General features: G+C 43.8%; 1 protein-coding gene across 3 annotated transcripts in view; it reads right to left on the bottom strand.

Moving 5' to 3' along the window:
• Positions 1 to 19630, bottom strand: part of LOC124556350 (sulfate transporter-like) — a 493546-nt gene that overhangs the window by 188640 nt on the left and 285276 nt on the right. The window lies entirely within an intron of this gene.

The raw sequence follows: 19630 nt of genomic DNA, 5'->3' as shown, positions 1-19630 counted from the left end.
AAAAATAAATTAGATCGCAACTGACAATCTGAGATACACTGAGTTCGTTGACACAAATTAAGGTTACGTCGTATACCTGTACACGACGAGTATACAGTGTAACGTCTTTCCTGATGAAGCAGTCAGCAGATAAGATATGCAGTATCTTTGTTAATCACCACAGCACACTGGCGAAGCAGATGGTTTCGGTGGGACGGCAGGTTTACTTAAGCCCTCGAAGTTAAATCTCAACATCTTAGCTTCATATTCAGATCGTAATCAGACACAGTAGCTTCTGTAAACATTTTCAAACACTAATTCGCTCAGCGATACGGATAACACCGCAACTAGAGCAGTTAGAAATGCATATCAAAGTAATTATCACCTGGAGATATCTGACGCGAAGAGCTGCTAATCCTGTCACGATATCTGCCGTATTCTTGTGTTTTGTTCGAGGCTGAATGGTCCTTCTTACCGCGAAATTTCTTTTATGAAAACCTTAATTCGGTCAGACAAAGAATAAAATGTTCATATTAACACAAACGGCCACTTGGCATTTTGCTTAAAAATTCGAGGGCAGAGGGGGAGAGCTGGACTTGGGACAGAATTCACATAGCGTGTAAACGTCTCGCTTAAATTGTCACTTAATTAAATTACAATATTATGAACTGCATTTAGTAGTTGGATGATTTTCACAGCATATCTTTGGTTATTGTTACATTTGACAGGTACCATCGTTCACTTACTACACTTTAATAGTTGCACTATCTTCTAGATTACTCTAATTTCACATCCAGCAACATTGTCAACAACTTTGTGTTCAGGGCAACCGCAGCTATGGAAGCACATCTTGTGGAATGAAGACCTCAAACATCTGTATGTCAAATCCTTTATTTGGGACCACAACTGGTTTCGTAGCTTAAAGCCACATCTTCAATTTGATATATAATATACGTCATATGAGACCCAAATGCAGGAATGGATAGAAGACCCGACATTCACTGTCCAAATAATAGTAATTCGCTAAGTGGTCATACTGTCGAATTGTAAAAGGCTCAACGGTGCCATCGCGCGCTGTAGCCGATCGGTCTAGGGCGCTTTGTCACGCTCCGCACGGTTCCCCCCGTCGGAGGTTCGAGTCCTCCCTCGGGCATGGGTGTATGTGTTGTCCTTAGCGTAAGTAAATTTAAGTTAGATTAAGTAGTGTGTAAGCTTAGGGACCGATGACCTCAGCAGTTTGGTCCCATAAGACCTTACCACAAACTTCCAAAATTTTTCAATGGTGCCATCAACAGCCCCCGAAAAATGAGCTGGAACCAAAATACAGCAACAAGCTCTCACCGTACCATAGCAGCTCCAGCAACACCACGTTAGTACTTACTTGGTCTTAGTACTAACACGGTGTTACTGGAGCTTGTTCCTGAATTTTGCTTCTAGCTCGTTTTTCGGGAGATGATGGCACCATTAAGCCTTTTTACACAGTACGTACACAGTACGCTCACTTGGCGAAGTACTATTATTCGAAAAGTGGGCCACATATGACGTAATTTATATAACCACCTAGAGATGTTGGTTTAATCTACGATACCGGTTGTCGTCCCAAATAAAGAATCATACATACGGCTGTTTGCGGTTTTACAATCTACAAGAAAACAGTACTGTCATTAAATACGTGACATTTACTGAGCCATCCCTCATCTTTTTAACAAACGTATGGCGTTCGTTGACTCGATTTCCTGAAACAAAAAGGACTCCTAAGCACGAGAAGAAGCTGTTTTACAGGAATCTGAACCGCAGACGGACAAGCTAAAATTCAAGCATTTCATCCCTGTGCCGCGCTGCTAAACTTCCGTCAATGTCTCTTTTAAAAAGATCATCGTCCTGAGGATCGGTAGCACCGTTTATTATCTTTATTCTATACAAAAATGAAGAAAGTGTGTCTGCAAAATCGTTGCTGACAGCTTAGAAGTATCTTTGCGGTACCATCCCATTCGCTACTTGTTCTGAAAGTCAGTTTCTTCGACGAACGCTTGGCAATTCCAACTGAACAGTGGGCAATCCTAAATGTGCAATAGTCTCAATGTTCGTCAGAAGCAACACTACGCTATTAACGCCGAATATTTTAACTTCCCTTGCAAATGAAGAAATATTTTTAAGGGTACACAGTATCTGTACGAAATTGCTGGATCTATGAATGATCAAGATTCCTATTGTCCCATTGATTCAGGGAACCATTTAGACATGTACGTGGAAAGTAAAGAAACTTTAGGGTTTAACCTCTCGTCGACGATGAGGTCATTGAGATGGAGTACAAGCTCTCTTTGTGAAAAGCAATCAGAGTGTGTTTTCAAAAGAATGCTTTAAAATATTTTCAGAACCCACGGAAAACCTAAATACAGATGTCGAGAAGAGCTTTGAATCACCATCCTCCAGAACGTCAGTACCTTACCGCTACACCACCTCCCCCGGTGTCGTTTACCTTTAGTCGGATAAGGAAATAAGAAACACTATCGGTTATCTGTATCTGATTTTGGTGTGTACCTTAACCACTGCGCCATTTTCGTTGGCGTCGTTAGTAGTCTGGCAGTTCCGCAATACTTAATTATAGAGAGCAAAGTCTCGACTGATTTGAGTGTTTACAACACACGTTATAACGACGACATACTGAAATGACCCAGCAGTTCTGCTTTCGGATTTTCCACCAGCGTATCTTTCCAGATCAGTCCGTAATCTTACGAAACCAATATGCAGGATCTCTTCAGCAAAAGACAAGCACCAACATGAGAGTGCTTAAAACAGCGCAGATACGTTCATTAAAATAAACAGAACGGTTATGTTGCGAGTTAATGAATGTCTGTTTCACGAAATGGTCCATTCACTAGAATAATTTCAGCTGTGGGTGTTAATCGTTTGCAGGGAACTTGGTATATATTCGCATTTTTCTGCCACTTCCACCAGTATACGTGCAAATTATAATGTCTCTCACAGAATTTGGGGTCTTCCCGACTGTGAGATCAACTATGCCTGGAGCAGATTTCATAGATTTCTAATTTCTGTATTACATCACACCTACGTCACCCCGTAGAACTCAAGTTTCTAAACCACCCTCGACATACACCATGCTATTACCAATACAGCATGTTTCTCAACCAATGTCTCCCGTTATCTTCAGGCGTGACTTTTTTCCAAAGTGTGTGTGTGTGTGTGTGTGTGTGTGTGTGTGTGTGTGTGTGTGTGTGTGTCGCTAACCGCTCATGCAATGCAGCAAGGCGAATACCCGGTACAATGCGCCAGAATGTAAGCCTATATAATGCCAAATTATTCCTCATTTTCCAGTGAACTTTTGTATCAAGGAGATATCGCATCTTTTTAACTCTGCTGTACAATTGGTGTGCGGACATTTGCCAGGATTTTACCTGCTCCGAAGGGTTGGGTCCCTTTTCTCCCCCTCCTCCTCCTCATCGCTGTCGCGCAGTAAACGTACTTACTGAGCCTTTCCGCTGGTTTACTTAACATAGGCCTAGAATCTCTTTGGATTTTCTGCCACATTTTTAGAGAGACTTTCGTTGTGGAAACTATTAAATGCATCTCCCATTGAAATCCGCATCAAATTTCGGGCCTCAGTAAAACTTCACCAATCTTGGAGATTTTGCGTTCGTCTAAATTATACGTGCCTTTTTCGGTGGTCCTGCAGCGCCTTTCTGTCGTGTTTTGTGTACCATGGGGGATCAGTTCCGTCTCTTATTAATTTATTTGATATGAATCTCTCGGGTACTGTTGATACTATTTCTTTGAACTTAAGCCACAAATGGTCTTCACTTACATAGTTTGGAAGGATTGGAGACTGTCTCTTAGAAAGACCTCAACCGAATTTTTAGCTGCTTTTATGAATAGATATATTTCGCGTTTAATTTTCGTGAATTTCTTTGTTACGGAATTTAGCCTCGCTCGACTGTGTGTTCACTAATCCCTGTATCCGTCGTGATGCTCAGGATTATTTGTGGCTAAGAGGTCAAGTGTGTTTTCGTAGCCATTTACAATTTCAATGGCCTCGTGAACTAATTGCTGAAAATAATTTAAAAAAACAATTAGAACAATTACGGAAGTTGTTTTCTATCTACAATAGGGTCTGAAAATGTATTTTTGCCAACATACGGAAGTTAGATTGAAGTCACTGCCAACTATAATTGTATGAGTAGCGTACCTATTTGTGATGAGACTCAAGTTTTCTTTGAACTGTTCAGCAACTGTTTCATCTGAGACCGGGGGTCGGTAATAGGAGCCAGTTATTAATTTATTCCGGTTGTCGAATATAACCTCCTTAGGTTAGTTAGGTTTAATTAGTTCTAAGTTCTAGGCGACTGATGACCTCAGAAGTTAAGTCGCATAGTGCTCAGAGCCATTTGAACCATTTTTTTCTGCCACTTCCACCAGTATACGTGCAAATTATAATGTCTCTCACAGAATTTGGGGTCTTCCCGACTGTGAGATCAACTATGCCTGGAGCAAATTTCATAGATTTCTAATTTCTGTATTACATCACACCTACGTCACCACGTAGAACTATCTGCTTCAATGTCGCTTGTGAGCTGAAACACAAATTACATTATTTTTCATTAAGTTGTGCTTCTTGTTTCTGTTGTAGTGCAGATCATTACAATTACGGCTTTTCCTTCCAAAACCTAGGACGCTTTCTCTGTGACCCTGTAAATACCAGAGCTAAACAATGTAGAACAGCAACGTACGTCACAAGCATAGCATTCTGTATTATTTCATTTCCTTATTTATAACATTTTAAAATTGTACGTCGACTTTAAATGACATGTCAATCATAGATGTTCTTATCTCTATTTAGTGAACGTATTTTCAGTCCAAAAAAAAATGGTTCAAATGGCTCTGAGCACTATGCGACTTAACTTCTGAGGTCATCAGTCGCCTAGAACTTAGAAGTAATTAAACCTAACTAACCTAAGGACATCACACACATCTATGTCCAAGGCAGGATTTGAACCTGCGACCGTAGCGGTCGCTCGGCTCCAGACTGTAGCGCCTAGAACCGCATGGCCACTCCGGCGGGCATTTTCAGTCATGTTTTGAACATTGTCCCGCTTCTCCTACAGACAGAGGGATTTATATTTATACTTGGCAGAACTAATTAAATACTGACATAATCGTCGGTATTGCTTTCTTTTCCGAAAAGTTGTAAATATTTCGATTTCGGAAAAGAAGCTCTGTATTTCGCCAAGATGTCGAAGAAGGTCCCTTACGTACTGGTTGTATCGAGTAAGATGTGGAGACGGCGGTTTGAAAGCGGACAGAAGTAGTACGAGGAAGGGCGTCCCTTACCTGAGGGATCGCTACTCAAGCTACCTGGCAAAGGGGCGAGTGTGGCAAATGTCCGGTGCAGCAAATGTCTGGCATTCGTACAATTTTGGTCTCACCAACAATTACACTCTTTAGTCCTAAACTACTGTTCGTTACCACCAGAAAAGATTTCATAGCACATCTTTTTTACAAGCTGTGCATTGTTTAGTGAACACCTGCGACAAATGAAAGTAACTGTTATATCCAGCGTTTTGTTTCACGCAGTGGGATGACGTTCGTAGCCAATCATTACGAAAATACTTAGAGGTGTTTTTCTAAACAAAAAAAGCAGAATTATGATCGAAATTATATAAATTAAGGAATACAACACCTCACCTCCAGACAGGTGTTGGATCTTTGTGGTATATCTGTAGTTCCGATTACTGTTCGAAAGGCGTGGTTTTGGGCACAAGATGAGCACGCTGTGGAAGTTAATCTTGCTTTCAAATTGATAGTCGCGTATATACACCAAAGATATATTCCATCAGGCGAACTTCGGTAAGTGAGAAACATATTTATACAATAAAAAATCCGCTACAGTGGCCAGTAATTTCTTATTATGTTTCCATAGTTACTTGGTGACACCTGAAGACGAAGCTTTAGGCTTCGAAACCGGTCGTGCAGTAAATAAGAAATTACAGGCAACTGAAGCGGATTTTTTATTCTATTAAGACCAAAGACAATTCCAAGGATTTTTTATCGACGATCCTGAAATCTGATGGGAGATACGAAGATAATCCCCCATATTTCCTCATCCTGTGGAATTTTATGAATGTGGCACTGTTTCTGAATTTTATGCCTGCCATAAGTTGCTTTAAACCCTTTTGCGCGAAATAATTTAAAGTGGGACTACTTATGAAACTATATATATATATATATATATATATATATATATATATATATATATATATATAAAATTTCTGTATTTTTATTGGCCTGTGCTTCATACAACCATTACTACACTCCTGGAAATTGAAATAAGAACACCGTGAATTCATTGTCCCAGGAAGGGGAAACTTTATTGACACATTCCTGGGGTCAGATACATCACATGATCACACTGACAGAACCACAGGCACATAGACACAGGCAACAGAGCATGCACAATGTCGGCACTAGTACAGTGTATATCCACCTTTTGCAGCAATGCAGGCTGCTATTCTCCCATGGAGACGATCGTAGAGATGCTGGATGTAGTCCTGTGGAACGGCTTGCCATGCCATTTCCACCTGACGCCTCAGTTGGACCAGCGTTAGTGCTGGACGTGCAGACCGCGTGAGACGACGCTTCATCCAGTCCCAAACATGCTCAATCAGGGACAGATCTGGAGATCTTGCTGGCCAGGGTAGTTGACTTACACCTTCTAGAGCACGTTGGGTGGCACGGGATACATGCGGACGTGCATTGTCCTGTTGGAACAGCAAGTTCCCTTGCCGGTCTAGGAATGGTAGAACGATGGGATCGATGACGGTTTGGATGTACCGTGCACTATTCAGTGTCCCCTCGACGATCACCAGTGGTGTACGGCCAGTGTAGGAGATCGCTCCCCACACCATGATGCCGGGTGTTGGCCCTGTGTGCCTCGGTCGTATGCAGTCCTGATTGTGGCGCTCACCTGCACGGCGCCAAACACTAGTACGACCATCATTGGCACCAAGGCAGAAGCGACTCTCATCGCTGAAGACGACACGTCTCCATTCGTCCCTCCATTCACGCCTGTCGCGACACCACTGGAGGCGGGCTGCACGATGTTGGGGCGTGAGCGGAAGACGGCCTAACGGTGTGCGGGACCGTAGCCCAGCTTCATGGAGACGGTTGCGAATGGTCCTCGCCGATACCCCAGGAGCAACAGTGTCCCTAATTTGCTGGGAAGTGGCGGTGCGGTCCCCTACGGCACTGCGTAGGATCCTACGGTCTTGGCGTGCATCCGTGCGTCGCTGCAGTCCAGTCCGAGGTCGATGGGCACGTGCACCATCCGCCGACCACTGGCGACAACATCGATGTACTGTGGAGACCTCACGCCCCACGTGTTGAGCAATTCGGCGGTACGTCCACCCGGCCTCCCGCATGCCCACTATACGCCCTCGCTCAAAGTCCGTCAACTGCACATACGGTTCACGTCCACGCTGTCGCGGCATGCTACCAGTGTTAAAGACTGCGATGGAGCTCCGTATGCCACGGCAAACTGGCTGACACTGACGGCGGCGGTGCACAAATGCTGCGCAGCTAGCGCCATTCGACGGCCAACACCGCGGTTCCTGGTGTGTCCGCTGTGCCGTGCGTGTGATCATTGCTTGTACAGCCCTCTCGCAGTGTCCGGAGCAAGTATGGTGGGTCTGACACACCGGTGTCAATGTGTTCTTTTTTCCATTTCCAGGAGTGTATTTATAAGCAAAACGTTGAACTATCCAAAAACAAATTACAGAGTTCAAATGCGTCAGGCATTGTTCATACTTCTCTGAAGAAAGTAGCACACAAAAAATACGGATTGCTGTACGGCAGCAGTTATTCACTAAGAAGAATCTCACAGTGAGTCATAGAATGACTAGACGAATTCGTAATTGCATAAAACAACAATTCTTGGTATAAATATAATGATTTTGTGAAGAGCAGTAACTCATTCATTGCTAGTCCTACGTTTCAAGGATCTCTACTTAGACAATTCTTACTCTTTCTATCCGGACTCTCGCTTTAGATTTCTCCGTTTTCCGTAACTACTGGCGATTATCGCCATCACTGTCTAGTTTTTGGATAAAAGATATATTAAATCGAAAACATTTCCTAATGTTCTGCAAAATTATATTTATTTGGTCACTAACCGGCTTTCGCCTTCTCAGACCATCTTCAGGTGATAATTGAGGATGGCGCGAGAAGCCGAAAGCCGGTTCGTGATCAAATCAGTATAGTTTTGCAGAACATTAGGAAGTGTTTTTCCTTTTTAATATTATTGTCATGTTCTGCAAAGCACCGACGGAAAATTCAGTAAAGGATATAAAAAGCTTTTACGATACTAGACTATCGCTTGTTTTAAAATTACTCGTACTTCTGAAGGCTACATTCTGATTTTGTCACTTCTGCTGTTTCTTATCATTTAATTTAGTTTTCAAATCGCTATTAATCCACTGCTGGATAAAGTTCCCCTCCATACTTCTCCATGTAAGGCCGCCTTTAGCTATACAAACGAAAGTTGCTCCAGCGCGTCATCTAGCCGGCTTTCATAAGGTCGCCTCCCTTGTCTTACGTCTATCATCCAGCCCATCTATCACCAAGTCGCCTGGATACATGTCCTGCCCATTTGTATATCATTTTCATCAGAGCTGTGGTTAAGTCTTCCACTTCAGTCTGCTCCTTGGTCCATGTGCCTATTTTCTTATTTCTCTTCTTTATTATGAATTTAGCTATGATGATGATGATGGTCGGGGCCATGGCTGTGGATGAAATTTCTTCAAGAATTACAGTAAGCAGCCACTTTTCATAAAGCTTTATTTACGCCAGAGGTGTTTCGACTTTTCAGCCGTCTACAGTTGGCATAATACACTACTGGCCATTAAAATTGCTACACTACGAAGATGACTTGCTACAGACGCTAAATTTAACCGACAGGAAGAAGATGCTGTGATATGCAAATGATTACCTTTTCAGAGCATTCACACAAGGTTGGCGCCGGTGGCGACACCTACAACGTGCTGACATGAGGAAAGTTTCCAACCGATTTCTCATACACGAACAGCAGTTGACCGGCGTTGCCTGGTGAAACGTTCTTGTGATACCTCGTGGAAGGAGGAGAAATGCGTACCATCACGTTTCCAACTTTGATAAAGGTCGGATTGTAGCCTATCGCGATTGCGGTTTATCGTATCGCGACATTGCTGCTCGCGTTGGTCGAGATCCAATGACTGTTAGCAGAATATGGAATCGGTGGGTTCAGGAGGGTAATACGGAACGCTGTGCTGGATCCCAACGGCCTCGTATCACTAGCAGTCAAGATGACAGGTATCTTATCCGCATGGCTGTAACAGGTCCTTCAGTCACGTCTCGATCCCTGATTCAACAGATGGGGACGTTTGCAAGACAACAACCATCTGCACGAACAGTTCGACGACGTTTGCAGCAGCATGGACTCTCAGCTCTGAGACCATGGCTGCGGTTACCCTTGACGCTGCATCACAAACAGGAGCGCCTGCGATGGTGTACTCAACGGCGAACCTGGGTGCACGAATGACAAAACGTCGTTTTTTCGGATGAATCCAGGTTCTGTTTACAGCATCATGATGGTCGCATCCGTGTTTGGCGACATCGCGGTGAACGCACATTGGAAGGGTGTATTCGTCATCGCCATACTGGCGTATCCCCCGGCGTGATGGTATAGGATGCCATTGGTTACACGTCTCGGTCACCTCTTGTTCGCACTGACGGCACTTTGAACAGTGGATGTTACATTTCAGATGTGTTACGACTCGTGGCCGTACCCTTCATTCGATCCCTGCGAAACCCTACATTTCAGCAGCATAATACACGACGGCATGTTGCAGGTCCTGTACGGGCCTTTCTGGATACAGAAAATGTTCGACTGCTGCCCTGGCCAGTACATTCTCCAGATCTCTCACCAACTGAAAACGTCTGGTCAATGGTGGCCGAGCAACTGGCTCGTCACGATACACCAGTCACTACTGTTGATGAACTGTGGTATCGTGTTGAAGCTGCATGGACAGCTGTACCTGTACACGCCATCCGAGCTCTGTTTGACTCAATGCCCAGGCGTATCAAGGCCGTTATTACGGCCAGAGGTGGGTGTTCTGGGTACTGATTTCTCAGGATATGTGCACCCAAATTGCGTGAAAATGTAATCACATGTCAGTTCTAGTATAATATATTTATCCAATGAATACCCGTTTATCATCTGCATTTCTTCTTGGTGTAGCAATTTTAATGGCCAGTATTGTACATCATATTTCTTCCCAACATTTATCTCTCCGTTTACTACTGAGAAACGCTAATTTTTTAAATGGTTTTAACACTAAAAGTCGATGTCTTAACGCAACAAGTCACAGCTGGTCACACACACTGATTCTAAACTTTCGTTTTCAGAGACGTCGGATGAAATTCACAACCAGTAGCTCCAAATTGGCAGGTAACTCATCATCGAAATGTATATGGATGTCGTAGTGGAAGATGATAATCTGTGCCGTCTGCTGTGATAGTCACCCAGCTTGTCACAGGGGAGCAGCACCTGCGACTGAGTGGTGGATGCTGTTTTAATCAGAACTTAGCACTTTTTATTTTCGAAATTGCTGCTGCTTCCCCGAACCTGTCCTCAATATGTTCAACAAAAAATAATGGCTTTGTGGTCAAAAGGTATCTCCATCAGTCCTAGAGCAAACTAAGTATTGTGTGAAGTCTTTCTCACCTTGTCTCTGAGCCCTAAATGACTTCGTCGTCGTAGACAGGAAAGAAAACGTTGTGGGGTCATATCACTTCACAGTTCAGTAGTTCTTACCTTCAGAACAGGGAGCTGGGGCCGTGCGGCCACCAGTGGAAGAATGTTTGATTGGCTTTACTTGCGAGTCACCCACCTCGGTCCCACGCACTGCGAACGGGGGCTCCCTCCAGGGGCGGCATCCCGCCACAGAAACGACGACCCAGCCAGTTAACCGCTTCCCGGAATCCCCCTGGCCCAGCCACCATGGACACATACTCCTGCCTGGCACCGATAGTGCGATTCCTGTGTGATCAGAGCGGTTGGTGGGAGGTGGGGGGGGGGGGGGCTGCTACCACCACACAGGCGCTTGACGAGCCCCCTACAACGGGATGGCTACCTTGTTTGGTTCTGGGTGTATGGCTTTTGCCAATAACGAAGGGTGCAAAGATAGAAAGGTACAAAAAGTGAACACCACTTTGGGCGACCTTCTCTGCACTATCTGAACTTCTGTTAAATTTGGAAGAGGAATGATATATCAGACCTAACAACTGGGACGGTGTAATGGAGGATGAAAAGCTATATAAAGTGCCAGAAGACATAAATACGTGTGTCTAAAATTATAAACCAAACTCAAGCACAATTGACACAAAGATTACCGTCCAATGGAAAGGCAAAGCGAAAAAAAGAAAGAATAGTAGAAGGCTAGACTTGCCGCACGGGAAGGGAATTAGCGTTGCAACGGGCGACTCCGTGGTGGCCAACCATGTACTCACAAAATAGGTCTGATCTCATGATGATAGTGGTATGGGGGGTGAGGGGAGGGACAACGCTATGAAGCTGTAGAGAAATGCACCAAGCCCACCAGAGGATACAAGGACTGGTAACAAAAATAAATATAACAGATTCCGAGAGCATGCGATCCAAGAAGAGTCAGGCGACCTATTACTTCCTCCCACACATATTTCACAAAGTGGCAGTGCTGGGTAAAAATAAGAGACATTTGAGATCATACGAAATTTGTTTGTCAGTCCTCCTTCCAGCGCAATATTCGCGAATGTAATAGGATGAAAAGGGGGAGGGAGAACATGAATGTGGTATGAAAACTACCCTCCGCCACATGCCCTAAGGTGGCTCGTGGAGTATAGATGTAAAAGAACATCCACCTCGCTAAGATATCAGATGTGTAACAGACTGGTTGAATGCTCGTAATCTCTGAAAGCGGAAAACGTAAAATCTATGAAATTAAGCATCTCCATTGTTTCGGCCTGTACTCGATTTTTGTACGGCCTTCCATACTCGCCTGACGTTGGCGAACATCACTTCATTTGCTTCGTTCAAAAATAGATGTCACAGAGGCATGTGGTATTTCAACCACGTTTGCACGCTTCATTAACACACGGCAGTCTCGTGACCTTCACAAGAAATTAGCTTCTCAGCGCTGTCCGACTACGATGGCCCAGCACAGGGTCTCCCCTGCAAAGGTAACACGTGAGGCTGCAATGTGCCGGCAGTAATCCAATCTCGTTGTACATTAAGCATTTTCTAGCAGTGATAGTTGGAGATCACGAAACGCCTCAGAAGCCAGTACATACGTTACTCGCATGACCGCGAAGCATGTATTTTGAACTACATATCGGTATATAGTGGACATAGTACAATTATAGAACTGAGCAACGAGTATTAACTTCAACTTTTTCTGGAGTTCATTAATGGAGGAATTGTTCGCTTGGTTTGAGCAAAATCATTACAATCAGTCCTAGAGAAATAGGCATTGAGTCAAGTTAAACAAGCACACTGAAGATCCTTTGAGTCAATGCTAGAGCGCTAGGCTTCGTAAGTATAATGACAAATTTGGAACAGAAAAGAAATCACAAACATGGAGATTTCACACCACAAAAAGACATTCTCAGCCGTGCTAGAGCAAGTTTTCAGATGTTGAAGAGGGAGAAAACATGTTCGAATGATGTTTCGCCTCTTATCATCATAGAGTTTTATTTATCTTAATGCCACAGACTGGTGTTCGCGTAGCTGTCTGTCAAACGCACGAAAGCTGATATTTCCGTATAGTCTGCAATCTATAATTTTTGTGGTTTCACCGTTTTCTTAAAAAAAAAAAAAAAATGTTCAAATGGCTCTGAGCACTATTGGACTTAACTTCTGAGGTCACCACTCCCCTAGAACTTAGAACTACTTAAACCTAACTAACCCAAGGACATCACACACATCCATGCCCGAGGCAGGATTCGAACCTGCGACCGTAGCGGTCGCGCGGTTCCAGACTGTAGCGCCTAGAACCGTTCGGTCACCCAGGCCGGCGCGTTTTCTTCACTATGAAACTGTATGCTGGCACGCACTCACGCACACGCACACGCGCACACACACACACACACACACACACACACACACACACACACACACACACACACACACACACACACACACACACTTTATCACTGTTTACGGTTCATTCAAGAAGAACAACAGGATTAAGAAAAATGAAGAAAATCCATTGACGATGGTGAAACTCCAAAAAAAAACACGGGTGAGTGAAAAATTAAGAAAACTACGTTCGTTCATGCAGAATACTTTTGAAGACATTTACCTGAAAGAAAACATCGACACCAAGTTAAGTTTAAACCTCAAGACGAAGAACTAAATAATGTGTAAGCAACATATAAAAAGTAGTACGAACTGACAATGAAGTCATAGGACTAGTGCCGGCCGAAGTGGCCGTGCGGTTAAAGGCGCTGCAGTCTGGAACCGCAAGACCGCTACGGTCGCAGGTTCGAATCCTGCCTCGGGCATGGATGATTGTGATGTCCTTAGGTTAGTTAGGTTTAACTAGTTCTAAGTTCTAGGGGACTAATGACCTCAGCAGTTGAGTCCCATAGTGCTCAGAGCCATTTGAACCATAGGACTAGTTTTTATATTGACGACAGGAGTCACAGCAATAGAAATAATCGCGCAGTAAGAACGGCTTTTCGCGAACTAAATAGGGTTTTCAAAAGTAAATTACCGGTGTGTCTGAAAAGGTTAATTTGCAAACAATGTCGGTTATCAGTTCCGAGTTACGGCGGTGAGACATGAACTTTCAATGCGGAAACTAAACGTTGATCAGCAAGATATTGAGAGCTGTAAGTTGGAAATCACTGGAAAGACATGAAAAGCAACAAACGTATCAGAGGTACAGATTGCAATGGAAGACGGAATTATGACTGCAATGTAAACGAAATCGCTGTCGGAGAGAGACGTACCCAGACAAGTGGGCGATAGATGGACGAAGGAAGTTGTTTGCTGGGGTGCAAGAGACAAGAAAAACAGTGTAATGAAAGGTGGGCTGATGACATTCGGAAACATACCGGATCAATACGGATGCGTACAACTAAAATCGTCTGTATATGGAAAAGCTATAGAGGAGACATTGACTGTTAAATGAAAGACGACGACGTAAACACAATATGAATAAATGTAATTACTTGCAATCCTCACGGGCTGAAGATAAGATATTCTGTATGGCATTTATGATGCGAGCTTCGAAGAATTAATTTCAACAAAAGGTTGATTGGCATTAATAGTCAGGCATGGGCCTAAATAAAGCTCAAATTTTGAAACTACTATGTAGTCAATAAATACAGAATTTTTAAACGAAAATAAACCTTTTCTCTTTAAACAACCACAAAACCCGCCTGTTCTTCGCAGTAGCGTTTATCATGTGCAAAAAAATAATTTCACCCAACGGCGGCATGTTGAACTCTAGGTCTATATAGGGAGGTCTTGCAATAGTATTCCTCAGCATCCGCCCCGCTGGAGCTAAAGTAGGCAAAGCTGTGTAATTTCAAGGGAGAAAGTAATCTTTCTCGGCAGTAAGTATTGCTATGGACGTATTTTTTAATCAATCAAAAACTTAATTTTCATATTTACAAACAAATTACGGGCATCATATAACAGGCCGACGTTATTAATGATGTCAGAGGTATTATAAAGAAGAAAATAAAACTTCGCCGCGCGGGGTAGCCGTGCGGTCTGAGGCGTCTCGCCACAGTTCGCGCGGCTCCCGCCGTCGGAGGTTCGAGTCCTCCCTCGGGCATGAGGGTGTGTGTGTTGTCCTTAGAGTAAGTTAGTTTAAGTTAGATCAAGTAGTGCGTAAGCCTAGGGACCGATGACCACAGCAGTTTGGTCTCATAGTCCTTACCAGAAATTTCCAAATAAAGCTTCATGTGTTAACTAGCTATGTCAATTACATTCAAATCTTTTCCGTCTTTTGAGAGAATAGTCATAATCGCATGGAAGCTGTGTCTTGTAAAACTGTACTCTGTTAGAGACCAGCGATTTAATAATAACGGGGGAAATGCGATGACCGCAATAGCTCTCTCGGTACAGTATTCCTCAAAATTATTTTTTTTAAATCATACTACTGTGAACGAAGGTTGGAAGACAGGGACGGATAACCATGAAATTTAAAGTGTAAAACACAGTCTTATATTTTATAGGATTTTAGGGAAGTCAGAACAGATAGTGGTGAGTGCAATAAACGAAGAAACTATTTTTCATATAGTGTACAATTTAGTGTTGGTATTTCCATCTAAGAAGCGATTATATTGCAGAGAGAATGAAAGTTTCCACAGTCTACCATCCCCCAGAATTAGTATACTCCATGCAGTCCAGATTTTGCTTTTAATTACATGTAACAAAAAATATATTTCAAATGATAGACAAAGGAAACAGATAAATTTTAAGTTCACACATAAAAAAATTCTACACTCTGGTACAAATTTTTATTCCACTGTAAACTTTTCTAAAAAACTGTACATCAAAGCTTTATAAATTACAACTACAAAAGTGAGGTAAAAAAGACTTTCTGAAATAGCCTGATGCTTCTCGAGTTTCTGGTACAGCTTGGTGCAGCGCAACATTGCATTTTTATGTTAAAGATACCACAAGCAATCTCGGGTGACGAATACCGACATGGACTGTCTGCTCTAGACGTACAAAGAGCCAGACTGGTTACCATGGCAAAGGATCAGGGCACGATTTGAGGCCTACCTACTAAGCTTGGTTACTCGTCAGGAGGTTATTCTACTGGCAGCCACAATGCAGTGACTTGGACAAGGGTCAGCAGTGTTATCGTCAGAGTTAGAAACGAGCCACCTCCACTTACGTTTCACTGCGCCATTGCTGTAGGAGACAACGTTATCAATATTTTTCTTGGACTTTTTGTGTGGTGCTACTGACTCGCTTAAGCAAAGAGTGAACTGTTTAACGGACTACGACGGCATGCTGACAAGTAATGCCTCCAAACGTTTTATGTGAAAATGCTTATAGCTTTCTAAATAAAAAAACGTTATTAACATTCTACATATTTATTCTTCACGTCTACAGATTAGCCGGCAGAGGGCTCCGAATTATAGCGTGTAAGATGGCCGTGTGTAGCCTAACTATGCCGGTGCGCGAGAAACCGCGTGCTGTAGGCAAGTTTCGAATTCGAAGAGTTCGTCCACACAAGGAGCACCCTCTCTTTCAGCACTACAATGCCAGACCACATACGAGCCTTGGGACATCTGCAACAATCCGACATCTTGTGTTCACTCTCAACGATCATTCTCCATAGACAAACTGCCTATTGGCTTCTGTATCGGGTTCTTCGGCCGACGTTCATCTAATGAATTTACTAACGTTTCGCCAGCACGAGTGGTTGGCATTGTCAAAGCTTCACTCCCCATTGCCGGTGGTGAACTGGAGCCGAGCTCGCGGCCGTAGACTATATGTACCTGGCGCGCCAATGTCCGAGGGCTTCTCCGCGGTCATTTCCGGTGCGGTTCTCCTCTTACTACCTGCGACGGTCGTTCGCTGCAATACAGGAAGCCAGGATCCGTTTACCTTAAGGCTTTCCTCTTTCTTGTTGAAACTGTTCGCGTGTTTTTGGATTTCTACAGCTCCTCTGAACAAGCGCGTGTGATAATGCTTCTCTACAGCCAGAACTTCCGTGTCGGGGAATTTTATTACGTGGTCGGTCTCACTGAGTGCGTGCTCTGCGACGGCCGATTTCTCCACCTGCCCCAAACTGCAATGTCGCTTATGTTCTTTGATCCTGGTGTTGATTGATCGTCCAGTCATTCCGACATAAACTTTTCCACATGTGCATGGTATACGGTATACTCCCGAGATTGCAAGTGGGTCCCTTTTCTCCTTTTCCGGTCTAAGACACTCTTTGATCTTCCTTGTCGATTTGAAAATCGTCTTTACGCCGTGTCTGCGCAATATTCTGTCCGTTACTCTGGGAATGTAAGGCAGAAAGGCCGTACCCGACATTTCTTTTTCTGATTCCTTACTTCGCCGAGTGTTTGGCTCTGTTACACGTCTAACATAACTTGTGGAGTACCCATTGTTCCTCAGAACACTGGAGCCCGGCTCCAGTTCACCACCGGCAATGGAGGGTGAAGCTTTGACAATGCCAGCCACTCGTCCTGGCGATACGTCAGTAAAATCGTTAGATGAACGTCGGCCGAAGAACCCGATACAGAAGCCAATAGGCAGTTTGTCAACAACTGGCCACGAAAGCCTTAACAATTTTGTATTCTCCATGGAGTCCTGACTTGGCCCCATCCGGTTTTTATCTGTTTCCAGAATTTAAAGAACACCTTCGACGACTTCACTTTAATAGTGACGAAGTCGGACAAGTAGAGTTGAGGCTGTGGCCCCGTCAGTGAAGTCAAACATTCTACAGTGTCGGTATTAACAAACTGGTTTCTCATTGGGAGAAATGCGTTCGCCGCTAGGGTGACTATGTTGAGAAATAAATATGTAGACATGAAGAATAAAGATGCAGAATGTTAATAACGTTTGTTTTGATCATACAGTGGACGCTTTCACGGCCGGTATTAACTTCACTTAAAACTTCCGGGCTGACAGACGGTAGTCGATATGTAAAACTTCCTTCGTCTCCGTCTGCGGGAGACCTCGCGGAGGTGAAGCAGCGAACTGCAGTCAGAACGCGGGGGAGTGTCTAATACATAGGCAGTATAGAGGGCACCACAGCCCATCACGTGACGCCGGCTACCAGACTACCTTCGGTAGTGCCAACATTCTATATTGACAGTAACTGATCGTCATTCTGTCGGTGCAAAGTCGACATCCACATTTGATCTAATTTGACACCTCTTTTCTGTTACAATTACCAACAGTGTTTATAAATCTCTATAACCTCCCTGTACATGTGCACATGATGATGCAATGTTTTCGATATGACGTTCGTGGCTCTGAGCAATATGGGACTTAACTTCTCAGGTCATCAGTTCCCTAGAACTTAGAACTACTTAAACCTAACTAACCTAAGGACATCACACACATCCATGCCCGAGGCAGGATTCGAACCTGCGACCGTGGCAGCAGCGCGGTTCCGGACTGAAGCGCCTAGAACCGCTCGACCACTTCGGCCGGCTATGATGTTCGTCTCACTGAATATAATTTGATGATTACCCTCTTAATACCCATATTCTGCTACGACCGATGTGTACGTATGTCCCAGACAATTCCTCTCACGTTCAACACAAGATGCACGTAGGAGGAATTTCCGTCTGGGACATACGGATAAATCGGCCGTAGCAGAAGACGTGAACCGAAGAGGGTAACCGTGAAATAAAATTCAGTTAGACGAGCGTCACATCAAAACATCGCATTATGTGCGCATGTACAGAGAGGCTACTGAGATTTATAAATACAGTAATAATTTTAATTGAGAAGAGAAGGTGTCAAATTAGATAAAATATGGATGTCGACTTTGCACCGACAGAATGATGATCGATTACTGTCAGTCAAGAATGTTGGCACAACCGGAGATAGTTTCATAGCCGACGTCACGTGAAGGACTATGGTGCCCTGTGTACTATATATTCGGCGTTCCCCCTTGCTCCGATGGCAGTGCGCCGCTTCACCTCCGTGGATGCCTCCGGCAGCCGGAGACGAAACGTTAGGGGGAAGTTTTACATATTGACCGCTTTCTGTCAGCCTGGAAGTGAAGATCATTCACTTTATTTTTAAAAAAGCCTTAACAGTTTTCATGTAACAAAACTCGGAGGCACCACTTTTCAGCACGCCCTCGTACATGCAATATTACGCAGCCTCTAATAACGTAATTTACGACAGTAAATTACAAAAATGGCACCGCGAAGGAAGCAGTAAAGCGATGAAAACTCAAGACCAAGAACAGCAACGCTGAAGAAAAGAAATCGTGAAATAAAATGATAATTAAATCGAAACCCTTAGCTGTCGACACGTGTTGTTGAAATACATCGATGGGGATAGCTGAAAATGTGTGCCCCGACCGGGATCTCCTGCTTACATGGCAGACATGTTCTTTCTGAAACAGATACCATCTTCATATAGTTAAAGGCTACCTGGCCATTGACCTCCTCCTGTGCGAATGCGCACGCTTTGCCCGAACTCTTACGGGACTCGTCAGCTCAGTCTGGCGCGAGTAAAGAGTGAATGGGCAAATATCTATTAGGAACACTACGAATGTAAGTTGTGGACAGTTGGGAATGTAGGTTTCACGGGAAGCGTGCAAGGGATAAGTCCCTGTAGTCGCACCATCCTCTGTCCCCTCGGTAGCTCAGATGGATAGAGCGTCTGCTATGTAAGCAGGAGATCCTAGTTTCAAGTCCGGGTCGGGGCACACATTTTCAGCTGTCCCAGATGATGTATTTCAACAACACCTGTCGGCAGCTAAGGGTTTCGATTTAATTATCATTTCATTCTAGAGAAGCTGCACGGGCATCAATGGCATCTGTTCTTTCTGGAACAGATGCCCTCTTCAAATCGTGAAATATTGTACAACGACATAGTAATCCGGATATGAAATATAAGGTAATC

Source organism: Schistocerca americana, chromosome X (genome assembly GCF_021461395.2).
Source record: "Schistocerca americana isolate TAMUIC-IGC-003095 chromosome X, iqSchAmer2.1, whole genome shotgun sequence".
NCBI lineage: Eukaryota > Metazoa > Arthropoda > Insecta > Orthoptera > Acrididae > Schistocerca > Schistocerca americana.
The sequence above is the reverse complement of the archived record's forward strand: the minus strand, read 5'-3'. Positions and strand labels throughout refer to the sequence as shown.